The sequence below is a fragment of the Alosa pseudoharengus genome, unplaced genomic scaffold (assembly GCF_046254945.1).
Source record: "Alosa pseudoharengus isolate Yale_2024_CS ecotype anadromous, Long Island Sound unplaced genomic scaffold, YU_APseudo_1.1 YU_APseudo_1.1_scf_3, whole genome shotgun sequence".
NCBI lineage: Eukaryota > Metazoa > Chordata > Actinopteri > Clupeiformes > Clupeidae > Alosa > Alosa pseudoharengus.
The window spans coordinates 44,931,243-44,955,195 of record NW_027468718.1 but is presented as its reverse complement, the minus strand read 5'-3'; the positions used below and the strand labels follow the sequence as shown (position 1 = coordinate 44,955,195).

Genomic DNA, 23,953 nt, shown 5'->3' with positions numbered 1-23,953 from the left:
CGGACCATTATCTGTGACTACTGCATCTGGCAACCCGTGGATTGCGAACACTTGTCTGAGCTTGTCTATGGTTAAGGGGGCTGTTATGTTGCTCATGATGTGAGCGTCTATCCACTTGGAGTGCGCATCCACTATTATGAGGAACATCTGCCCCATGAACGGACCAGCAAAGTCCAGATGTAGCCTTGACCAGGGGTGGTCTGGCCACTCCCATGGCTGCAAAGGGGCTGGTGGCGACATGTGTTGATTTGACTGACATTGTGTACATGCCTTTACCTTGTTCTCCAGGTCTAAATCCATTCTTGGCCACCAGACGTAGGATCTCGCCAGGCTCTTCATTCGTGACACTCCTGGATGAGTCTCATGTAGTTCTTCCACGATGGGTGAGCGTCCTGGGGGAGGTACAACTACCCTCGAACCCCAGAATATGCAGCCATCCTGCAGGCTGAGTTCTGTCTTGCGTTTGGCATATGGTTTCAGTTCCTCACTGACAACCACACTGGGCCAGCCCTGCAACAGGTAAGTCTTTACTTTGGACAGCACTGGGTCTCTCTGTCCACTGCTTGACCTGGGCTGCCTTAACAGGTGTCTCTGACAATTTCTCTAATGAAAAAACAGTCTCTGGAGGTACGTATGTTGAGACAGGCGTCTCCGGCAATGGCAGGCGACTCAACGCATCAGCGTTTGCGTTGTCTTTTCCAGCTCTGTATACTATTGTGTACTGGTAGGCTGACAAGATTAGTGCCCACCGTTGGATTCTGGCTGACGCTAGCGGCGGAATGCAGCGTGTTTCACTGAACAGACTCATCAGTGGTTTATGGTCAGTGTGGATTTTGAAAACACGTCCATATAAATACTGATGAAAACGCTTTATTGCAAAAACAATAGCAAGACCTTCTTTGTCCAACTGTGAATAACCTTTCTCTGCAGCCGTCAGCGTCCGTGAGGCGAATCCAACAGGTTTCTCTGAGCCGTCCTCCATAACATGCGAGAGGACCGCCCCACCCCATAGGGCGACGCGTCACATGAGATAACAATGTCTTTATCTGGATCATAGTGAACTAGCAGTTTTGCTGAATGAAGGAGCTCTTTCACCTCCTTAAACGCTTTCTCCTGCTCCACACCCCACTGCCACTTTGTGTCATTGTGCAGCAGCTTGTACAGAGGTGCTAACACTTTTGATAGATCCTGCAGGAACTTCCCGTAGTAATTCACCATGCCTAGAAACGAGCGGAGTTCGGTGACGTTCTTTGGGCTTGGGGCGTCCTTGATAGCCCTCACTTTGTCCTCCACTGGGCGAAGACCCTCTGCTGTGATTGTATGTCCCAGATACGTCACACTTGGTGCCATAAACACACACTTTCCACGTTTCAGACGCAGCCCTGCATCTGAGAGTCTCTTTAGTACCTGCTCTAGGTTTTCAATGTGCCTAGCCTCAGTAGACCCCGTTATTAAAATGTCGTCTAAATATGTGGCTACATGAGGAATCCCTTGCAATAGAGTGTCCATTGTCCTTTGAAAAATAGCGGGACTGGACGCTACTCCAAACACTAGGCGATTGTACTTAAATAATCCTTTGTGTGTATTTATTGTGACAAATTCTTTTGATTTCTCATCAAGAAGTAGCTGCTGGTAAGCGTGGCTCATATCAAGCTTTGAAAACAGCTTACCTCCAGCCAGTGTTGCGAACAGGTCATCCACCCGTGGCAACGGGTACTCCTCCAGCTTTGAGACTTGATTCACAGTAACTTTATAGTCACCACAGATCCTTGCGGTTCCATCAGGCTTCAACTCGGGAACGATAGGTGCTGCCCACCTTGAAAACTGGACAGGCTCAATGATGCCCAGCGCCTGTAAGCGTTCCAGCTCCTCCTCCACTTTGCTTTTCATTGCATAGGGCACCACTCTGGGCTTGAAGAAACGTGGTGCTGCATCAGGATCTACATGGAGCTTCACAGTGACTCCCTTTAGTGTGCCCAGTTCGTCTCTGAACACATCACTGTATCGGTGCAGAATGTCCTCTGTTGTGTGTGCATACTTGATCTCATGCCAATTTAGCTTAATTTTGCGTAGCCAGTCACGGCCCAAAAGACTAGGCCCACTACCTTTAGCTATGACTAGTCTGCCTTCAGCCCTCTGACTTCCTACTGAAATGTTCACATGTAACACCCCCAAATGAGGTATGGCCTGACCTGTGTATGTCCTTAGTTTGAGATTCGAAGGCTTAATAGGAGGTGGCTTATGTCCCCATGTCCTCCTGTAGGTCTCCTCACTGATGACCGATGCTGTAGCCCCAGAATCAACCTCAAACTTAATGTCTTGTCCTTCAACAGTCACTGTTGCATAGTAGGGCATAGGTGGTCACTGTTGCATAGTAGGGCATAGGTGGTCACTGTTGCATAGTAGGGCATAGGTGGTCACTGTTGCATAGTAGGGCATAGGTGGTCACTGTTGCATAGTAGGGCATAGGTGGTCACTGTTGCATAGTAGGGCATAGGTGGTCACTGTTGCATAGTAGGGCATAGGTGGTCCCTCACTGTAAACATGTTGAATGCACACGCTGCCTCTCCGTCCTCTTCCTTGACGTGATGTGTGTGTGCTTGAGCCTGCCGGGCTTTGACGTGATGTGTGTGTGCTTGAGCCTGCCGGGCTTTGACGTGATGTGTGTGTGCTTGAGCCTGCCGGGCTTTGACGTGATGTGTGTGTGCTTGAGCCTGCCGGGCTTTCCATGTTTCATTCTTAGCCTTATTTTTAGCACTCCTGCACTTTTTAGCTAAGTGTCCTTTTTTACTGCAGGTATGACAAACCGTTTCTTTAAATTTACAGTCATTAGCATAGTGTGGCCCTCCACACCTAAAACATTCCACTTTGTTTTATGACTTTGCAGCCTCTCTGTTCACGTGGTGCACAGCCACTGACTGTGATCCAGCCTGACCCTTTTGAATGTCTTTGGCATTATTTGCCGCCATTTCCATTCTGAACGATATTTCTAGCGCTTTCTTGAAAGTCAGTGGTGGAGTTTCCCCCAGCAAACGGCGCTGTATGGCGTCATTATTAATGGCGCATACTAATCTGTCACGGAGCATGTCATCTAAGACGTCCTTAAAATCACAATGTTCTGACAGTTGCCGCAATTCTGCAACAAAATTAGCTACAGACTGACCTGACTTCCGAAAATGGCTATGAAATTTGAAACGTTGGACTATTACTGACGGTTTTGGATTGTGGTGATTCCCGACGAGTTGACCAGTTCAGTATATTCAATTTCCCCCGGTTTCTTCGGTGTAGCTAAGTTCCTTATCAGCTTATAAGTCTTAGTTCCACACACACTCAGGAGAATGGCGCGCTTTCTAGCCTCCTCTGCAATTCCATTTGCAGCGAAAAAGTGTCCCAACCTTTCCTCATACTCTGTCCAGTCCTCGTCTCCTTCCACAAATTCACCAATAGTCCCAAACGTAGCCATTTGAATGCTGTGCTCTTCTCCTTGTCCCAAACGTAGCCATTTGAATGCTGTGCTCTTCTCCTCGTCCCAAACGTAGCCATTTGAATGCTGTGCTCTTCTCCTTGTCCCAAACGTAGCCATTTGCATGTTGTGCTCTTCTCCTTGTCCCAAACGTAGCCATTTGAATGCTGTGCTCTTCTCCTCGTCCCAAACGTAGCCATTTGAATGCTGTGCTCTTCTCCTCGTCCCAAACGTAGCCATTTGAATGTTGTGCTCTTCTCCTCGTCCCAAACGTAGCCATTTGAATGTTGTGCTCTTCTCCTTGTCCCAAACGTAGCCATTTGAATGTTGTGCTCTTCTCCTTGTCGCTCCTCTACAGCCACTGGCGCTCTGATTCTCTCTTCACCGCGCTCCTCTGCACTGCTCGAGCTTCCACTCATGAAGATAGTCGCCTAAAGTTCGCTAGCTAGCACACTGTGTTTAGCTAACACTGAAAACAAAACGCGATGGAAAAACAATTCCAGTTCACCTCGTCGCCAAAAATATGTGGTAACTTGTGTAATAAACAGGACCACAAAGTATGTTGCACCGAATGGTAGCTTTTATATAAATGTCAAATCAATTCTGTAACATTCGAGAGCCCAGGAACAGCACGTTCATCTCACAGGAGACGTCACTAGAACACATCTTAACAAAGAAGGCAGTGCAAGACCAACCATCCAAATATGCATAGACTCCACCTAGTGGCATGAAATGCAATTACTATTCGTAAGTATAGAACAGTTAGGTTACTTGAGTTGAGGTTTGATTGTTTGTTAGCATGCTGATAGATTTCATGTATGGAAAGGTAATGTATGAAGTGTTTGAAATGGTGTTATATGAACAGGGGCGGAGCTACGTGGTGGCCAGGGGGGGCCACGGTCACCACTGGTCAAAGCTTGGCCACCCTGCTTGCCCCCCCAGCTCCGTTCAGTGAAAAGTAAAAAAAAAAAAAGATTGCTGCCGTTTTCAACGGTACTTTGCCAACACTTTGCAAAGCAGTGACTGAATTAATTACTGCACTCTATCTACGACCATTGGCCCAGTCAGGAAGTGTAGCCTACGGTTCTAATCAAATCGTGAGTAGGCCTAGTGCAGCAGCAGCAGTGGGACAATTCAAGTCATCTGTTAAAAACACTTGACAGTAGACTACTACTTAACCTCAGTGACAACAGGTGAGTTGATGATGACTTGGAACATTAATGTTAATAAGATGTTAGAATGTGTCACGAATCATAAATCATCATCAAAAATAAGCGGATGCCCGCGGTAACGCTGTTACAAAAATATTTTGATAATATTCGGGTGAAATGCAAGCATATTAGGCACATATCTCCGGATGGCTCCAATAAAAGTAGGCTAATAGTGTCTAGCCTAGGCTACTTTATAAAAACATAATTTGCTGACTGCGTGTGGTTATTGCCATAGCTGGTCAGGCAGAGGCAGGCTGCTGCGTTGCCTGAGTTCTTTGTTACATTGCTCCGGAACTGATAATTGCAACGAGATGAAACCTTAACTGCGTGACAGAGCAGAAGTGGGGCTTTCCAACGAGACTAAACACGTGTCTGTGCGATCAAGTATGAAAATACACAAAATCATGAAATTAAATAAAATTGCATCATATTTAGTTCACCTGCGCACCCATTACTCTCATTTGAATTAGGCTACTCGCGAACCCGTGATCGCATAGATATGGCATATCAGAAGAAAGAGGAGGCACAGGGCTATCCATTGGTACCAAGTATATCAATCCTTCTGGGCTATAAAAACAGACAATGTGACTGCAAAATAACATCATGTACAAAAACCAACGCTGCACACCTATTACTGTCGTTTGAATTAGGCCCTACTCACGAACCCGTGATCGGATAGATAGATATGCCACGCATGTCAGATGATAGAGGAGACACAGAGCTATCATTTGATACCAAGTACATCCTTCTGGGTTGTAAAACAGACGAAGTGACAGCAAAATAATAACTTCATATAGCTGGACTTACCCCACGTTTTTGTCTGTTCTTGTGGCAAAGCATGTTTATAATCCAACGCTATCATGTGTTTCTCTATGGCAAAGCATGTTCATATTCCGGTTTTGAGATCCTAGCAAATTCCTGCATGGCATCCAAGGCTCACATTGCATTCCAATTTGTTTAACAAATAAACACCTTTTTTATGACTGCATACACATAGGCACGCAGGCTAACACGCAACCTCGGGTCAAGTCAGGTCAGATCAGTTCGTGTCACAGATATGGAGCACAGAAAGGTCATTTTTCATCACTAAATAAAAAATGGCATTTATTTCTGTAAATCACACAGCACATATTTCTGTAAATTGTATCCCTCCAACATGGCAATTATATTGCCTGATTCAGGACAGTCTGCCCTACACACACATGAAATGCATGTAGAGCTGTGAGCTTGCTGTGGTGAGATACATGTCGAAATATAAGAATTTTTATAATACACTTTTTATATTTTAATTCTTTAAAAATCAAAATAAAATCAATGCTAGTATTAATACATGAAATTAAATTAAATACAGATCTGGATAGCCTAGACTATCAGTAACAATATATAATATGTGTGTGTGGCTCTTACAATGACCAGAATAAATCCTTATGAATAAAGGTAGTGAAAATGCCCTAAAATCAGCTTAGGGTTCTAAGTGTTAAAGAAGAGCCAACTAACCTTGCCCACTGTGTAACCTTGCCCACTGTGTAACCTTGCCCACTTGCCCACTGTGTAACCTTGCCCACTTGCCCACTGTAGGCTGCACTCCTTGCCCACTGTGTAACCTTGCCCACTTGCCCTCTGTGGGTGTTTTAAAGCTTAACGGAGGACTGCCCCCGCAAAGACAAAAATAAAATAAAATCAGCACTCCATGCAGCCCGTCACCGCCAGAATTGGCCAATGAGGAAGCCGAAATTACAGTCAATTTGCCCGGAGCCTGTGGAGTCTAATGGGGCACATGGCTGGGGAGCACTGAGGGGGCCCCCTGATCACAGGGCACAGCCAGGGGGCCAAGTGAGTGGCGCTGACCCCCCCATCTGGGGTGACTAAAGAAGGCAGACCATTTTGGTGCACCCATTTAGACATCAGCAAGGGGAGACTACAGGGAAAGGCTATGCACTGATAAGCATTTGATCATTACAGTGGTCAAATGGGATGGAATGTATTGGTTGCACAGGGTTACTCACTACAAACACACACACACACACACACACACACACACACAGACACACATTTGCACACAAATCCAATAAAACACAGGTAAAACAGAAACCTAAAACATGTGTGTGTGTGTGAGGGAGAGAGAGACAGAGAGAGAGGGTGTGGAGTTTGCAGGATGAAGACATTTACAAAATCAAGAAGCAGCAATTCTTCAGCACCATGGACAGCTCTGTGTATGTGGCTTAGTGAGTCTCTGAAGTTGTGAACTTCAGAACCTTGGACAGCAGAGCAGACAGCAGAGATTCATTAGATTCATTGAACTTGAGGCAGCAGTTTTTGTCGATTTGGTGCATCTTACCATCTCCCTTATAACGTGCAACAGTCCCAAAGGTAGTACTGCATACCACACACTATGGAGGGATTATTTAACTGAAGCCACCATGATGATGTAACTCAACACACACACATACACACACAAAACAAACAACCACAGCAACAACCATGGTACACTCCTGAGAGGAAGTCTCCACACACTGACCTGCACAAAGGCCACACCTCCTTCCTCTCTCTCTGTCTGTCCAACAATGGGCCAGGGCGACGACGGAGCTTTGTGTGTTCAGCCGGTCCTCCCGTTGGCCAGGGCGACGACGGAGCTTTGTGTGTTCAGCCGGTCCTCCCGTTGGCCCAGCAGGCGGCCTGCTCTGTAACTCTGGTGCCACTGCATTAAAGACCCCCGCTGGCCTCTGGCCTCTGGCCTCTCCTCGCTTGCCCGCAAAATGACTGCCTGGTGGGTCGTCCGCACACAAACATCAATTAGAGAAAGGTTACCTTCCTCCGCTGCCGCCACCTCCGCCGCCTCCCTCCGATCCGTCCACCAAAAATAAGGAAGTGAGCAGAGAAGATGGAGGATGTAACATTTATTTTTCCTGCTGCCTATTCCCCCCCCCCCCCCCCTTTCTCGGTGCATTTACACAGTATGCTGGCTTTTGCATAAAGATCACTCACTGCCCTGCTTAATCACCCGCCGGTTTTAAAAATAAAAGCCTCTTTGGGTTGCCAGGTGCAGGTTAGGACAGCACGGTGTTGGCAGCGGCAGCGACAACGGCGCTTTGAACATCCCATTAAAGACTTCTCTCTGTAACGCTCATTCCAGATCAGATGCTTCGGTGGAACTAGCTGGCATTTGGAAAGCGAGAATATATACCTTATTTGGTAATTTCCCATTCAGCCAGCGCAGATTTGTGGACAGTGCATTCATTTGCAGGTCCATCTGGAAGTTTTCATTAGTCCAAATAAATGCGCTCAACCCTGAAGTTAATTGAAAAGACCAAAGGCTGTTATGAGACCAGCTAATTTCCATTACACTGTGGCTAATTCTCTTACTTGGCTCGTTCGACGGCACTGACCTTTTCCGTGTTTGTGTGCGCTGCAGCGGGGGCAGTAAATATTTATGCTAGTGGTTATTTTCTCAGAGGGGCCAGGGTCAAGTTTCAGAGCCCACTGCTTTCCTCTGTTCACTTCATCCAACTGTGGCTACCGCTGCTGCTCTTTGTCCTCCCACAGGCGAACTGATAACAACAGCATCACTGCACTAATTATAGTCTGGACTGTTGTACACTTCAGTATTGACAGAACGGTGGTGTGTGTGTTTATGTGACAGAAAGAGAGTGAGAGAGAGAAAACAAAACTGAGAGAAAGAGGGAGAGAGGTATGTATGTGTACATGTGTACATGTGTGTGTGTGTGTGTGTGTGTGTGTTTGTGTGTGTGTGCGTGCGTGTGTGTGTGTGTGTACAGTACATGTATGCATGCGTGCATGTGCATTTTCACAGCAGGCTTTCTACTCCTCCCCCATATGGTGAACATGTGAAATTTGCCACAAAGTGGAGGGATTGATTTGGAACAGTGACAAAGTGAGCACAAACAGGCATGAAGGGACCAGGGAAGATGAAAGAGAAGAGAGGGAGATAAAAACACACAGACAAAGAATACATGAAAAACGAAGGAGGTAGCATGGTGGGCACCGGAATAAATACAGCTTATGGAACACATTAAAAACCTTGAAAGAGAACAGAGGACAGAGAAGGACCAGAAGAGGGGGATGAGAGTATCAGGCAGGCAGAGGAGGGGGGGGGGTTGACATGGGTGGGATGGAGAAGTGAGTGGATGGATTGGAGGGGGGTAGATGGGGGGGGGACATGGACAGGGACGGTCACGTCGCTAGCCGAGGGGACATGGAAGGACAAGGAGAGGGGAGGCATCTGCTGGGGCCCTACGCAGTCAGGCGAGACCACCACAAAGGCGGGGTCACCTGTCAGCGCCGCCGCTGATAGGCACAGGGCAAGAGGGCAGGCAGCCGACAGGTGTTCGGGGGAGAAGGGGGTGGGGGGGTTGTGTGTGTGTGTGTGTGTGTGAGAAAGAGAGAGACAGATGAGAGTGCAAAGAGAGGATGGGAGGTGGTTAAAGATGTAGATAATGAGGGAAAGATATGAGAGAAGTGGAACCTTGTAGGAAATACATGGTGAAGTTTCCTTTTGTTTTGTAGGCATTTAAATACAGACACTGTATTTTTGGAATTATTTATTTTCATGTTAAATAATAATTGTACAAATTCATGTGTAAAAGATTGCTACTTTGTTCTACTAAAACATATAGAAAATAACTGAAAGATATAAAATAATTTGTTTCTTGGTTAAGATGTTAGCCAATGAGTGGGCAAGGTGAGAGAGGTGGAAAATCCTGTGTAAGGAGAATTCACGTTCTCTTGGCTGCAGGCGAGACATATATGGAGTTACATTTGTTCCACTTTTATGAGCGAGCAATAGCACAATTTGATCGCAGAAAAATATTTTGAGCGAGCACACAAATTATATTTTCAGGAAAAATGAATCTTGAGCACAAAAAAACTTGTAGTTGAGCAAACAGGAATCTATGTTGTGCTCCACAAATGTCATCTCCACCAACTGCGTGAGTTAACCTGTTTTGTTTTTGTTGCACGATTCGCGTGAAGCGGCCAATACAGTTTTAAGGCCCCATACGTTTCAGGCCTGCATCGGGGACAGTGTGTGTGTGGGGGGTTTATTGCAAGTCAGGAGTGCCGGCTTAGTAGGCTAGTGACAATGCCCCCAATTTTTTTAGATACCCCTACCGGAGGTAGAACTAAACCCAACAATGTTTTTCCTCATCTCTAAGGTCTCCCATATATGAAATGGATTCTTGGCTAAAAATATTTTACTGCTAAGATTGTTAAATTAACAGATATTGTTATACACCCCAAAACCAAAAAAGGACTAAAATATAGCCTGTCCGTATTGGAGTTAAGGCATATAAATTAGTGCATATCAATCACACAAGCTCTGAGACCTTTGAAACTTGGCATGTTTATAGTCAGGAAGTTACTTTACCTACTAGAAAAGACTGGATGTGAATATCTTGATGTATGGAATGAGTAGAGACATGTAAACATACACCTAAAATAAGCGTACATGCAAAACATTAATATCTATGCAGAATGTTTTCATTTACTTTGTGGCTGCTTTGCCAGGGATTATCATAGAAACACATATGATGGCTTGTTGGAAAGGTGGGGTTGTACTGAATCCAACAATACCAAATATGTAAATATAGTATGACGAATTAGGATGTTCTGTCACTCAATGTATGAGGTGTCCAAAATGAAAGAAAACGGAACACTGGCAAAATACAGTCCAAAAAAAAGTCCAAATCACATTATCAGTGGTGAGAAGAATGTTGACAAATTCATTGTTACTGCTAGGTAAGTTACATAAGGTAAGTGCTGCTCTATATTTACATTTAATAATAATACATTTCATATGTCCCAGTATTAAACAATTCATATGAAACACAGATCCAATTGAATCATGTTAACATTGGGATGGAACACCTTTATTAAAATATTTACATTCACTTGAATTTTGTTTTGGTCAAGTCATTACTGAATAATGGAAAATAATATTGTTAGCTTTTGTCTGTCCAGACCAGCAGTGGACAGTAGAGCCTACACTGCTTAAGAAAAAAGATCCCTATGTCCAAAACCCCACAGTAGAAGGCCTCCAACGCATACTTACCCTTGCTCAGCAGAGAGTGAGATGGTGATGTCCATAAAACTCTGGCTCCATATACAGATGATATTTCCTCCAAAATCAAAGTTTCATATCATGTAGAGTGAACTACTGCAGTAAGACAAATATCAGTGAGCAGCAGCAAGTTGCAAATGTTGAGAGTGAGAGCACATCTGCACCAAGAAGGCTGAGTAGGGTTGATACAACATCATTTCAAATACGGAGATATTGTTTTATTTGTGGGAAGGCCAGCTCTAGAACCTCTGACAGCCATTTCGACTGGTACAGGCGCAATGTAAATTATAGGCCAAGTATACTTGCGTATACAAGGAATTTCGTCTCTGCATTTATCCCATCCGTGAATTAGTAAACACATAGAGCACACAGTGAACACAATGAGGTAAAGCACACACTAACCCAAAGCAGTGAGCTGCTTTACTACAGCAGCGCTCGGGGAGCAGTGAGGGGTTAGGTGCCTTGCTCAAGGGCACCGTGGATGTGGGCATGGGAGAGCAGTGCTCAATCACTTCCCCCGCTCAACCACTTTTTTCCTTTTTTTCCTTCTGGGTCGGGGATCGAACCGGTAACTCTTCGGTTACATGCCCCAACCCCTAACCAGTAGGCCATGGCTGTCCCCAGTACCAGTGATGAGGTCCTTCGGGCAGCTTCTGAAAGGCTTGATGAAGATGTACATCTTCAAATTCTTTCATGCCCAGTTCTCTTTGCATATGATGCCAAATACCATAAAATGTGCCTTGCACACTACATATCTAAACGAAATATAACGGCAGCCATAGAAAAGAATCAAAAAAGCAGAGCAATGTCTATAACAAAGCCTTTATTAAGCTCACTGAAGACATTGATAAAACAGTATTGTCCAAAGATATGAAAGTGAGGACTCAATTCTTCGACTGATAGCTATGACAACATACTAAAGACCATTGCTGAACAAGAAGGTGTGTCCATAGTTCAACACAAGAAATATAGATCCTGGAAACTAAAGGAAAAGCTGATACAGCACAAAGACAGGCTTGCATTTGTTCCACGTCCAAGACAGTCAGATCTGATCTGTTCAGATAGTATGACCATATTATGCACTGAGGGAAGCTGCTAAACTCACAGACATAAAATCCAAATATTACACAGGGCTGCAGACATATTGAGGAAGAGCATGGATCAGGTAGAGTATGACAGTGAGTAATATGTCAGCAGTGACTCTATTATTTCCAATGCAGCAAATATGTACCCAACATCCTGTATGACTTTGTGAACTGGTGTGTTGATTAACATGCCCACAGAGATTACCAAACATGTGATGATGACCTAACCTGTCTCTCGCCAGATGAATTTCGCTCCGCCTAGCTCCGCCTAGCTCCACTCACATCCATCTGGGATCGATTCCGTTGAGAGTGATTTCAGCACGAGATTGTATGGTAGAGCCAATCAGGACGCAGGGCGGGAGTTTCATAGATGTGCCCTAGCGTAGAAGCGACTGTGAGACTGTTCTCAGCGTCACGGGTTGGCTTCGATGTGAGTGGTTGAAGTAGCACGTCAATAGATGACGGACAAGTGGCTTATCCAATCTTATGCAAGGATTTTTTAATAAGGCCCAGCCTTCTGAAGCACCACTCCAATGGATCGATCCCAGATGGATGAGTGGAGCTAGGCGGAACGAAATTCATCTAGCGAGAGTCAGGTTAATGATGACCCAACTTCAAAGGAGAATCTGTGTGTTATCGCAATTTGTCATGATCTCATTGAACAGAGCTGTCACATCCATACGCCAATCACACTGGGACTTCCCATTTTGATACATCATGAGTTTGGTAGTAAGACAGTCATCAATGAGCTCAGTGCAATGGGGTACTGTGTTTCCTATACAGAGGTCAGGCACTTGTCACATCTGTTGCAGCAGACCAGATATCAAGGACAGAGAGTGGTGTCTACATCCCAACTGGCCTCACTGGAGTTGCTGAACATGGAATTTTTGATGCAGCCATCAGCAACTTTGACCAAAATGAAGACACCCTGAATGTGAAGAATGGACAAAAGAATGGACAAAATGTACCTGTAAAGTTGATCTCCATTCATATCAAACATGTTTAAGGTGGTGAGGGACCTCTGTGGAACCTGTGCTATAGGCATTTATCTGCTGTGGAGACTTGGCCTCTTCGGAACACAACGATGCCATAACATGAGTTGTATGCTTCCCATCCAGGGTGTCTTCATTTTGGTAAAAGTTGTTGATGGCTGCATCAACAATTCCATGTTCAGCGTCTCAAGTGAGAACAGTTGGGATGTAGACACCACTGTCCTTGATCTATATTTCTTGTGTTGACACACCTTCTTGCTCAGCAATGGTCTTTAGTATGTTCTCATAGCTATCGGTGAACGAGTTGAGAGTCCTCACTTTCATACCTTGGGACAATAATGTTTTATCAATGTCTTCAGTGAGCTTAATAAAGGCTTTGTTATAGACATTGGTCTGCTTTTTTATTCTTTTCTATGGCTTCTGCTATATTTCATTTAGATATGTAGTGTGCAAGGCATTTTATGGTATTTGGTATCGTATGCAAAGAGATTTGGGCATGAAAGAATTCAAAGTTGTACATCTTCATCATCTTTGGTTTTGACTCTGAAGAAAACGCATGGGCGTCGAAACGTTAGTCAGTTTGCACTAATAAAAATCACGTTAAGCATTGAGTGCTCCGGTCCTGCTCCTTGGCTCTTGTTAGACCTTGGATCTCCCTTTTTATCTTCGTCAAGCCTTTCAGAAGCTGCCCGAAGGACCTTGTCTCTGGTACTTGCGCCTGTTCCAGTTGAAATTGCTGTCAGAGGTTCTGGTTTAGAGCTGGCCTTCCCACAAATGAAACAATCTCTCCGTATTTGAAATTATGTTGTATCAACCCTACTCAGCCTTCTTGGTGCAGATGTGCTCTCACTCTCAACATTTGCAACTTGCTGCTGCTCACTGATTTTTGTCTTACTGCAGTAGTTCGCTCTACATGATACATGATATGAAACTTTATCATCTGTATATGGAGCCAGAGTTTTATGGACATCACCATCTCTCTCTCTGCTGAGCAAGGGTAAGTATGTGTTGGAGGCCTTCTACTGTGGGGTTTTGGACATAGGGATCTTTTTTCTTGCCCTTTTCAAAATGTTTTCCACAAATGATACAAAGCTTTGGATCCAATGTCTGTAAGACATTCTCCATAATTCAAGAGACTAGTGAAAAGGAAAAATTATATACATTTCAGATATTTCATTGAAATGCAAATCAAGTTGAATTACACATGCAACATTAGTCAGAGGGCTAAGTACTTTCTTAGCTAGGGAAAGTTTCTATAACTAACTGTTTAGCTACTTAGGGGTGAAGTAAGCAGTGTAGGCTCTACTGTCCACTGCTGGTCTGGACAGACAAAAGCTAACAATATTATTTTCCATTATTCAGTAATGACTTGACCAAAACAAAATTCAAGTGAATGTAAATATTTTAATAAAGGTGTTTCATTCCAATGTTAACCTATTTCAATTGGATCTGTGTTTCATATGAAATGTATCATTATTAATTGTTGGATTCAGTACAACCCCACCTTTCCAACAAGCCATCATATGTGTCTCTATGATAATCCCTGGCAAAGCAGCCACAAAGTAAATGAAAACATTCTGCATAGATATGAATTTTTTGCATGTCCGCTTATTTTAGGTGTATGTTTACATGTCTCTACTCATTCCATACATAAAGATATTCACATCCAGTCTTTTGTTGTAGGTAAAGCAACTTCCCACTCAACGCATCTGACTCAGATACCGCACCCCTACAACCTCTAGGGACTGCTAGATCATCTTTTTCAGCATTCACGCCTCTCCTTCTGGAGAAGTATCTAGACTCCTGACATGCAGCCGTCCTACCACATGCTCGCTGGACCCTATACCTACGAGCCTACTTCAGTCCATCAGCCCGACCATCGCACCAGCTATCACACACGTGATCAATGCCTCGCTAACCTCCGGCACATTTCCAACAGCGTTCAAAATGGCCCGGGTAACACCGTTACTTAAGAAAGCTTCTCTCAACCCTGCTCAAGTCGAGAACTACCGCCCTGCCTCACTCCTGCCTTTCCTATCCAAAGGCATTGAACGAGCAGTCTCCAAACAGGTCTCTGACTTCCTTTCACAGAACAACCTTCTGGATCCAAATCAATCTGGGTTCAAAAGCGGCCACTCTACCGAAACGGCTCTGCTGTCTGTAACAGAAGCCTTAAAAGAAGCCAGGGCGACCGCTCGGTCATCAGTACTCATTCTGCTTGACTTATCGGCTGCCTTTGACACGGTTAATCACCGCATCCTTCTCTCTATACTCGCTAACATGGGAATCTCCGGTTCTGCTCTCTCCTGGTTTGAATCCTACCTCACAGGACGCTCGTTTAACGTATCATGGCTTGGTCAGCTATCTGCACCTCACCATCTCACCACAGGGGTCCCCCAGGGCTCAGTACTGGGCCCCCTTCTTTTTGCTATCTACACCACCTCCTTGGGACAGATTATCCGTTCGCATGGCTTCTCATACCACTGCTATGCAGACGACACACAGCTCTATCTGTCCTTTCCACCTGATGACCCCTTGGTTTCAGCACGGATCTCGGATTGCCTCTCAGACATAGCTACATGGATGAAGGCACACCACCTCCAGCTGAACCTCTCAAAGACTGAACTGCTGGTCCTCCCAGCTAAACCTACCATACACCACGACATCAACATCAAATTTGACTCCCTCTCTGTTTCACCTACCAGGACTGCAAGAAATCTAGGAGTTGTTCTCGACAACCAACTAAACTTCTCAGATCATGTTGCCTCAGTCGCCCGGTCATGCCGTTTCGCACTCTACAATATACGGAAAATCAGGACTTACTTAACTCAAGATGCCACCCAACTTCTGGTTCAGGCAATAGTCATCTCACGACTCGACTACTGCAACGCCCTCCTGACAGGTCTCCCAGCCTGCGCAGTGAAACCACTTCAGATGATCCAGAACGCGGCGGCACGCCTGGTCTACAACCAACCCAAGAGGGCACATGTTACCCCGCTACTCATCCAGCTACATTGGCTACCTATGGCGGCCCGCATCAAATTCAAGGCTCTAACGCTTGCCTACAAAGTAGTCTCCGGTTCTGCTCCCACCTACTTGAATGCCTTCATACAGACATACGCTACCTCCAGACCGCTGCGCTCCTCAGACGAACGACGTCTAGCTCTACCTCCGGTACGCTCAGGCCAATCCAAACTTTTCTCATCTGTTGTTCCTCGTTGGTGGAACACACTGCCAGTTCCTACAAGGGCAGGGACATCCCTCTCCATTTTCAAAAAACTCCTGAAGACCCAGCTCTTTAGAGAACATCTCCTCTCATAGCAACACTTACAACAAGTCTTGCTGATCCTAGCACTCACCAGCCGTCTTAAACGGAAGAATCACGGAAGAAACGTCGATGCAGCGGTATAGTAGCAGATAATCAGGCAAGTCTTATTTAAATAAACTCCTGGTGCACTTACAAACTTTCTAATGCCTCGTTATTGGACTAAAGGTCGTAGTTGTACTACTGCAGAAGTTTCGTACCATTCAGGGCATTATTAGTGGGGTAATTTACGAGATAAAAGTTGGTTCCATCACGACTGCAGAACGTCATTAGTTTTTGATAGCGCTACTCGACCAGGGTTCGACCAAGGGAAAAAAGGTTCTGGGAGGGTGTTTGGCTCGGGGTCATGGTGCAAAGGACCCTAGGGTGAAATTACTCCGAACCATCGCTTTAATCGCATCGTTTTGAATACATTTTAATGTATAATTTCATATACATGCAAGGACTTTTGTTTCAATACATATGCCTAAACTTTACCTCTGGTTGTTGAGAATTCATTGATTTACTTAAGTGTGTAGATTTGATGTGTAAGATTAATATTTACATACAGATATAGATAGATAAGATATAATACAATGTACATATTTGAAAAGGTGATTGACTGCATTTAGTATAACTAAGCTAAAAAGCACATATAAGGAGTCAGTTTAAAAAGACACTCACATAGTTATTTACATTCAGTGTATTACAGTACATTGAAACACATACAAGGGGAATTGTGATCAGACATTGAAGTTGAATAGGGTATAAGAACCCCTTTTGCTGCACTAATATAGGCAAAAGTCCGCTACAGAAGGAAACAAATGAATTATTATTGTATAGCAGTGATAGGGGGCGCGGTACGGCTGCTGACCCTGTGCTTCGCTTCACGTCGGTGGTTTATTTGTTTGCTTGTTTGTTCACTAACTTCGTCTAAAATGTCTTTGTGATAAATCAAAATGTCAACAACAAAACGAGTAGCTTCAATATGGAATTCTTAAATTCCTGGCTGGTAATTTACATCGTGCTGCTGCTGCTGCTCTTGTCGGCGAGTGTCTCAAGCAGAGGACATGACGCCCATGCTGTTTTAACCTACACCAGAGATCAGCTGCTGACGCTGCAGGCCCAAGCCGGCAAATTTGAACATCCAATTCCTATGGACTGTACAGAAATTCTGAAACAACACAAAGGGCGATGGACTGTATTAAGAAAGAACATAAAGGCAAAGAAAAGAGGTTCGAGAGGAGGAGTACGTGCGAGACTAAGGAGACATCTTGTGAGAGACTAAGGAGACATCTCGTCTGCCACCTAAAATAATCAAGGTAAGACAATTCAAAAATATGAATAATGATGCATTTATTCAAGATTTGTTATGTATTAACTGGAACAGGTTGGAATTAATTCCTTATGTTGATGATGCCTGGAATTTATTTTATACTGAGGTACTAAAGGTTATAGATAAACATGCACCATGGGCATCAGTCAAAGTGAAGGGTAGGCATTTACCATGGATTACTGGTGACTTAATACATATCTTTAAGCAAAGGGACAAAGCCTGGAAAAGACACCACTTAACAAAAGATCAGGCAGATTGGATTGAATATAAGCGATTAAGAAATGAGTGTACTGTTAAAACAAGAAAGGCCAAATCTGACTATTATAAAAATTCACTGTCAAATGATTTTACAAATCCAAAACATTTCTGGAAAAAACTGAATTGCCTGCTGAGTAAACCTAATAAGAATTCCTTTACAAAACTAAGAATAAATAATAATATTATAAATGATCCCACCTCTATAGCTGACGCCTTTAATCAGCATTTTTCTTCAGTTTGTAAATTACGCCCACCTGATTTCTGTTACTTCAACCACGTAAATAGTAATGTAGCAAACAGTTCTTTCTCATTTACCACAATACTTCCCATTGAGGTACAGCAGGCAATCTCCGAAATTAAATCTGGAAGTGGTGCTGGTATAGATGGTCTGGAGATGAAGTTTATCAAGATTGCTTCTCATGTTCTAGCATACCCATTATGTGATCTATTTAATTTATCCATATCTACTTGCAAAGTTCCAGTCATGTGGAAGTGTGCTAGAGTAACACCTTTGTACAAAAGTGGTGATCCACTTGATCCTAATAATTACAGACCAATCTCAATTATTAGTAATGTAGTAAAAATATTTGAAAAAATTATATTCAAGAGACTGTTTAAATATATTAACGAGTTTTCTATTCTTTCTCCAAACCAATCAGGATTTAGGCCCAATTATTCCACCACTACTGCTCTCACTAAATGTGTTAATGATGTTACATCTTCTTTGGACAATAATATGTCCACTGGAGCAATATTTATAGATCTTACCAAAGCGTTTGATCTAGTTGATCACTATATTCTCCTTGATAAATTACATAACATTGGTCTTTCTGAACAGTCCATTTTATGGTTTAATTCATATCTTCACTACAGACGTCAATGTGTACTTTTCAATGGTGCTCTCTCCCAGTTCACGATAATGGAAAAGGGTGTTCCACAAGGTTCTTGTTTAGGCCCTCTTTTGTTTTCTATTTTCATTGATGACCTCCCACAAATGTGTTTGGACAGTCAAACTCTCCTGTATGCTGATGATACAGTTATTTATTCATCAAAACATGAAATTAATTTGATTCAATCCTCACTGCAACTTGATTTTAATACTATTCAAAAGTGGTTCTCAGATAATGGACTCATTCTGAATAAAACAAAGTAATACAGCATGTTATTTGCCACTAGGTCTGCCCGACATATCCAAGGTAATAGTATAACAATTAAATTCTCAGATGGTACTTTTATGGAGAATGTTGGAATTTAAATATTTGGGCCTCTGGGTCGACTCTAGTCTTTCCTTCAGGCCTCATATTGACTCTATAGTGAAAAAAGTAAACTATAACTTAAGATCGTTATACCGTTCAATTAATTGCTTCACACAACAGATTAGATTCAGAATTGTAACTCAGCTTTTATTTCCTATTATTGATTATGCTGATATTGTTTATATGAGTACAACAGAATCACACATTAAATCCCTAAATGTTGTCTATAACAGTCTCTGCCGATTTGTGTTGAGATGTCCGTTCCTAACCCATCATTGTCATATGTATCAGCAATTGAACCTCCTATCCCCAAAGGCCAGACGACAGCTACACTGGTTTCAGTTTGTTTATAAATGTATCTTTTTTAATTATCCTTTTTATTTGAAGCAACACTTAGTCATATATAGGTCAACTTATGGCCTTAGACACCTTGATCATCTCTTTTTTTCTGTCTCAAATATTTCTAAAGAAATCGGAAGACGTGCTTTCAAATTCAAAGCCCCCTCTGACTGGAACAGCTTGCCTTGTTGATTAAGGTCTATCTCTTCCTTTCCACTCTTTAAGGCATCCCTCTTATCTTACTTGCAATCCGGTGACCAATGTAAATGTTTCCCTGGTGTATGACTTGCACTTTTTTCATTAATGCACCTTCTCTCATTAATGCCCTTATTAGGAGATTATGTATGTATGTGTGCACTAGTGGATATGTGCCTTTATGTGTACATGTGTATGTGTACAGTATGTATGTATATGTATGTACGTGTGCATGTATGTATGTATGTATGTATGTATGTATGTATGTATGTATATATGTATGTACAGTATGTATGTATGCATGGATGCATGTTTGCATGCATATGTGTGTGTGTGTATATGTATTTTTGTATATAAGTTAGATATTTGTTTGTTTTGGTGGCTTTTCTAAATATGGTTCTCTCCTGTAATATCTTAATATCTTACCATACTGATCATGTGAATATGCTTTGGACAGTGGTGGGACAGTGAGATGTCCATCTCAAGGGGTTATCCTCTAATAAATGAATTTGAATTTGAATTTGAGACGCGGCTCCAGATTTCCTCTACCTACAATCACACTTTCCAATGTGCGCTCCCTTAACAATAAAGTTGAAGAACTAGCTGCACGGGTGAACTTGGAAACAGATTTCAAACTATGCAATCTAATTTGCCTAACAGAGACATGGTTAAAGCCTGAAACAGCGGTCTCTATTGCCGGATATACAACAATACGGGCAGACAGAGATGAGCACCTGTCGAGGAAATCAATCGGTGGGGGATTATTCATATTTACGGACAATAAATGGGCCTCGCAGATGCACATTCAGGAACAAGTCTGCACCCCGGACTACGAAATTCTGACTGTGTCGTTTCGGCCTTTCTATCTCCCAAGGGAGTTTGGACAAATCACAATCATCCTGACGTACGTACCTGGACCGAAACATCAAAAGGGTGCAGGTAAGATAGCTGAAAGCTATAATGCTGCACTCTTACGCTCGCCTGATCAGCCAGAATTCGTACTCGGAGACTTTAACAACTGTGACCTAGCAATCCATCTCCCTACGCTTTATCAGTATATTGACTGTCCAACTAGAGGCACGAGAACTCTCGACCGATGTTTTGGTAATATACCTGACGCATATAGAGCACTCTGTCGTGCGCCACTGAGGAAATCGGATCATAATGTTGTCCACTTGCTTCACAAATACAGAGCCAAAGTTACACGAGAACAACCAGTTGTTAAGGAGATTCAAGTATGGGATGTTAGGAGTCAGGAGATGCTCCAGGACTGTTTTGGAGATACAGACTGGCAAATGTGTTTTGATTGTTGCAATGTGAAGTAACAGAGACTGTGACTGAATACATGAAATTCTGTGAAGCTAATGTCACTACCAAGAAAACTATTACAGTCTACCCTAATAATAAATTAGAGGCCTCTGCAGAGATGAAAAAGTCTATAAGGGAGAGGAGAGCAGCTTTTATTAATGGGGATCAGGATCTTGTTAAGCTGAAACGGAGGGAACTGAGGTCAATAATAAAGAGAAATAAATTGAAATATAAAGAAAAGGTAGACAGCCAACTTTGTTCTGGTAATGCTAGGGAAGCCTGGAATGGACTTAATGCCATGATGGGACAGGAGGGGAGGAGACATGATGCACTAGAGAACAAAGGGGTGTCATTTGCAATTGATTTAAACCCATTTTATTCAAGATTTGATGTCCCTTTACACAATAACTCTGATGGCATTTATTTTAATATATTTAACAACACAACTGCACACACTCCAGTAACACTGACAGAGACAAAGGTAGCAACCAGTTTAGTCAGAATTAAATTAGGCAAAGCACCTGGCCCGGACGGACTCAAGGCCAGGGTGATTAAGACATGCAGGTTTGAGCTCACCCCAGTGTTTACAAAACTGTTTCAGCTTCTATTGAACAACCATTACGTTCCAAAGTCATGGAAAATATCAAATATAGTTCCCGTCCCTAAGAAACCTCAAGCCACAGAGCTTAATGATTTTAGACCAGTTGCATTGACCAGTATCCTGTGCAAGTGTGTGGAGAGGGTCATAGTTAACCATCTGTCATCCTCACTTAATGAACATTTTGACCCATTTCAATTTGCATACAAGAGGGGGCGGGGTACTGGAGACGCAACACTGACACTGATGAATACGGTCAGTAAACACGTACAGCAGCCAAAAAACTATGCAAGACTATTATTTATTGACTTCAGTTCAGCTTTTAACTGTATGCAGAAACATATATTAGTTAAAAGACTATGTGATATTAACACAAATAGTTTTCTTGTGCAGTGGATAAAAGAATTCCTTACAGACCGACCACAAAGAGTAGTGTTCAGTGGCATTACCTCTGAGACAGTGATCCTAAATACTGGGGCACCTCAAGGTTGCGTTCTTTCACCTGTCTTGTTTTCCTTGTACACCAATGAAATGCATATTATGAACTCTACCTGTCACTTGTATAAGTATGCTGATGATATGGTTGTGGTTGGTCTAATGCAGGCAGGGAAAACAGTCAACCAATCCGCATATTTTAACTGTATTGAAGAGCTTATTAACTGGTGTAATGACAGTGCTCTTTCTATTAATGAGGGGAAGACTAAAGAGATGGTGATAATGAAACAGAAAAAATCCTGCCATGACCTTGTACCTGTTGTAATCAATGACCAACATGTAGAGGAGGTAGAGGAGTTAAAATATTTAGGAACATTCTTTGACTCCACTCTAAGTTTTACTAAAAACACTGAGTACATTTTTAAAAAGGCAATGCAGCGTTTATATCTACTTAGGAAGTTGAACTCATACGGGGTCAGCAAGGACATTTTAGAGACTGTGTACAGGAGTCTGATTGAGAGTGTGCTGACATTTGATATGTATACTTGGTTTGGAAACCTGGGGGTTAAGAACAGAAACAAGTTATCCAGAATCGTTAAGCTGGGCAGTAAAATAGTTGGTAAAGGCCAGAGACAATTGGCAGACATATATGCTACACACATGAGACGTTAGGCCCAGCACATTGTGTCTGACCCAGTGCATCCTCTGTTTACAGAATTCAGGAAATTGCCATCAGGAAGGAGGTACACAGCTGCAATAGCAACCAAAAACATTTAAAAAAAGTCATTCATACCAAGTGCAATATCACTACTCAATTCACAATAGTCCATGCAAGATATCCATATTCATCATCTTGATACCGGTTTGTTGTGAAAGTGTTATTCATATTTATTGTTGTTTTTAAGGGTGATTGTGTTATTTGTTTGTTGTATGTATTGTCTATTTGTATGTATGTATTGTCTATTTATTGTGTCTGTATTTTAGAAACCCACCTGTGGAGTCAAAGACAAATTTCCACTCTTGTGGACAATAAAGCTATTATTATTATTATTATTATTATTATTATTATTATTATTATTATTATTATTATTATTAAATAGAGAATCAGAGTCAAAAATAGAAAGAGCATCCAAAATTATTTTCTCACTGACTTTACAGTGGCATCTCAGTGGATCAATGCAGTGAGTCTATCACAGGATCTTTGATGTGCAAGGGGAAAAGCATTCATGTTTCATTGTGTCAAAGAAAGACTACAAGTGTGTAGTCAGTTATAGTACCTACAAATATTACAAGACAAACTGCCATAAAATAAGTTGGGCCCTATATACACCATGACATTTTAGCTTGGTGTGAAATGGAGGCTGCAAAATGGAACAATGTGGCAGATATAATGCTGCAGATATAACATTAGTGCTGCGCAGGAAAAGTGAGACATTGGACTTCCACTGCCTCCATATTACCTCATCAGTAAGACCATTTCCCCTGTAATATGGCGGCTCTCTGCTGATCTATTGGGTGATAGGTGCGCAGCTTTCTCTAGCGGCGGTGGCGGGGGCCGTCTCCATCATCGGAATCCCAGTCTGTTCCAGCTCTGGCCCTCTCTCTCTCGTCTGGCTCCCATGGAGGGGGCCCAGCTCTGGCCCGCTCTCTCTCGTCTGGCTCCCATGGAGGGGGCCCAGCCCTCGGTCTGCTTTGGCTTCTGTCTCCGGGCTCTTCTGAGTCCCCGACCCCGCGCTGCCAATGCTGGCTCCTGCCCGCTCTCCTCGGGGGGGGTTAACCCCTCTTCCTCCAAGAGCCATGTGTGACTGGGCCGAGTTGTATGAGAATGTGTTTGTTTGCTTCTCACAGGAAATGGGTCAGCTCCTGCTGATGGTCCAGGCGGTGCTGTCAGATGGGAATTAATCTTTCAGTTATTCAATCCAAATTTCAAAAATCCATTTAACACTAAAGTTATCCGAAATGATCAAGAATGAGTAAGAAACTTTGTGTGCTTTAGCAGGTCCAAAATAATGATGGCCCAAAATGATAACTCTGAATTTAATCTCTTTATTAAGTTTCTTTCTAGGTCTTTCTGTTGAGATGTAAACAAACTTTCAT

General features: G+C 43.0%; 1 pseudogene; it reads right to left on the bottom strand.

Annotated features, from left to right (window-relative positions):
• Positions 1 to 2,501: 2,501 nt before the first annotated feature.
• LOC143099961 (uncharacterized) lies at positions 2,502 to 3,463 on the bottom strand (annotated as a pseudogene).
• Positions 3,464 to 23,953: the final 20,490 nt, after the last annotated feature.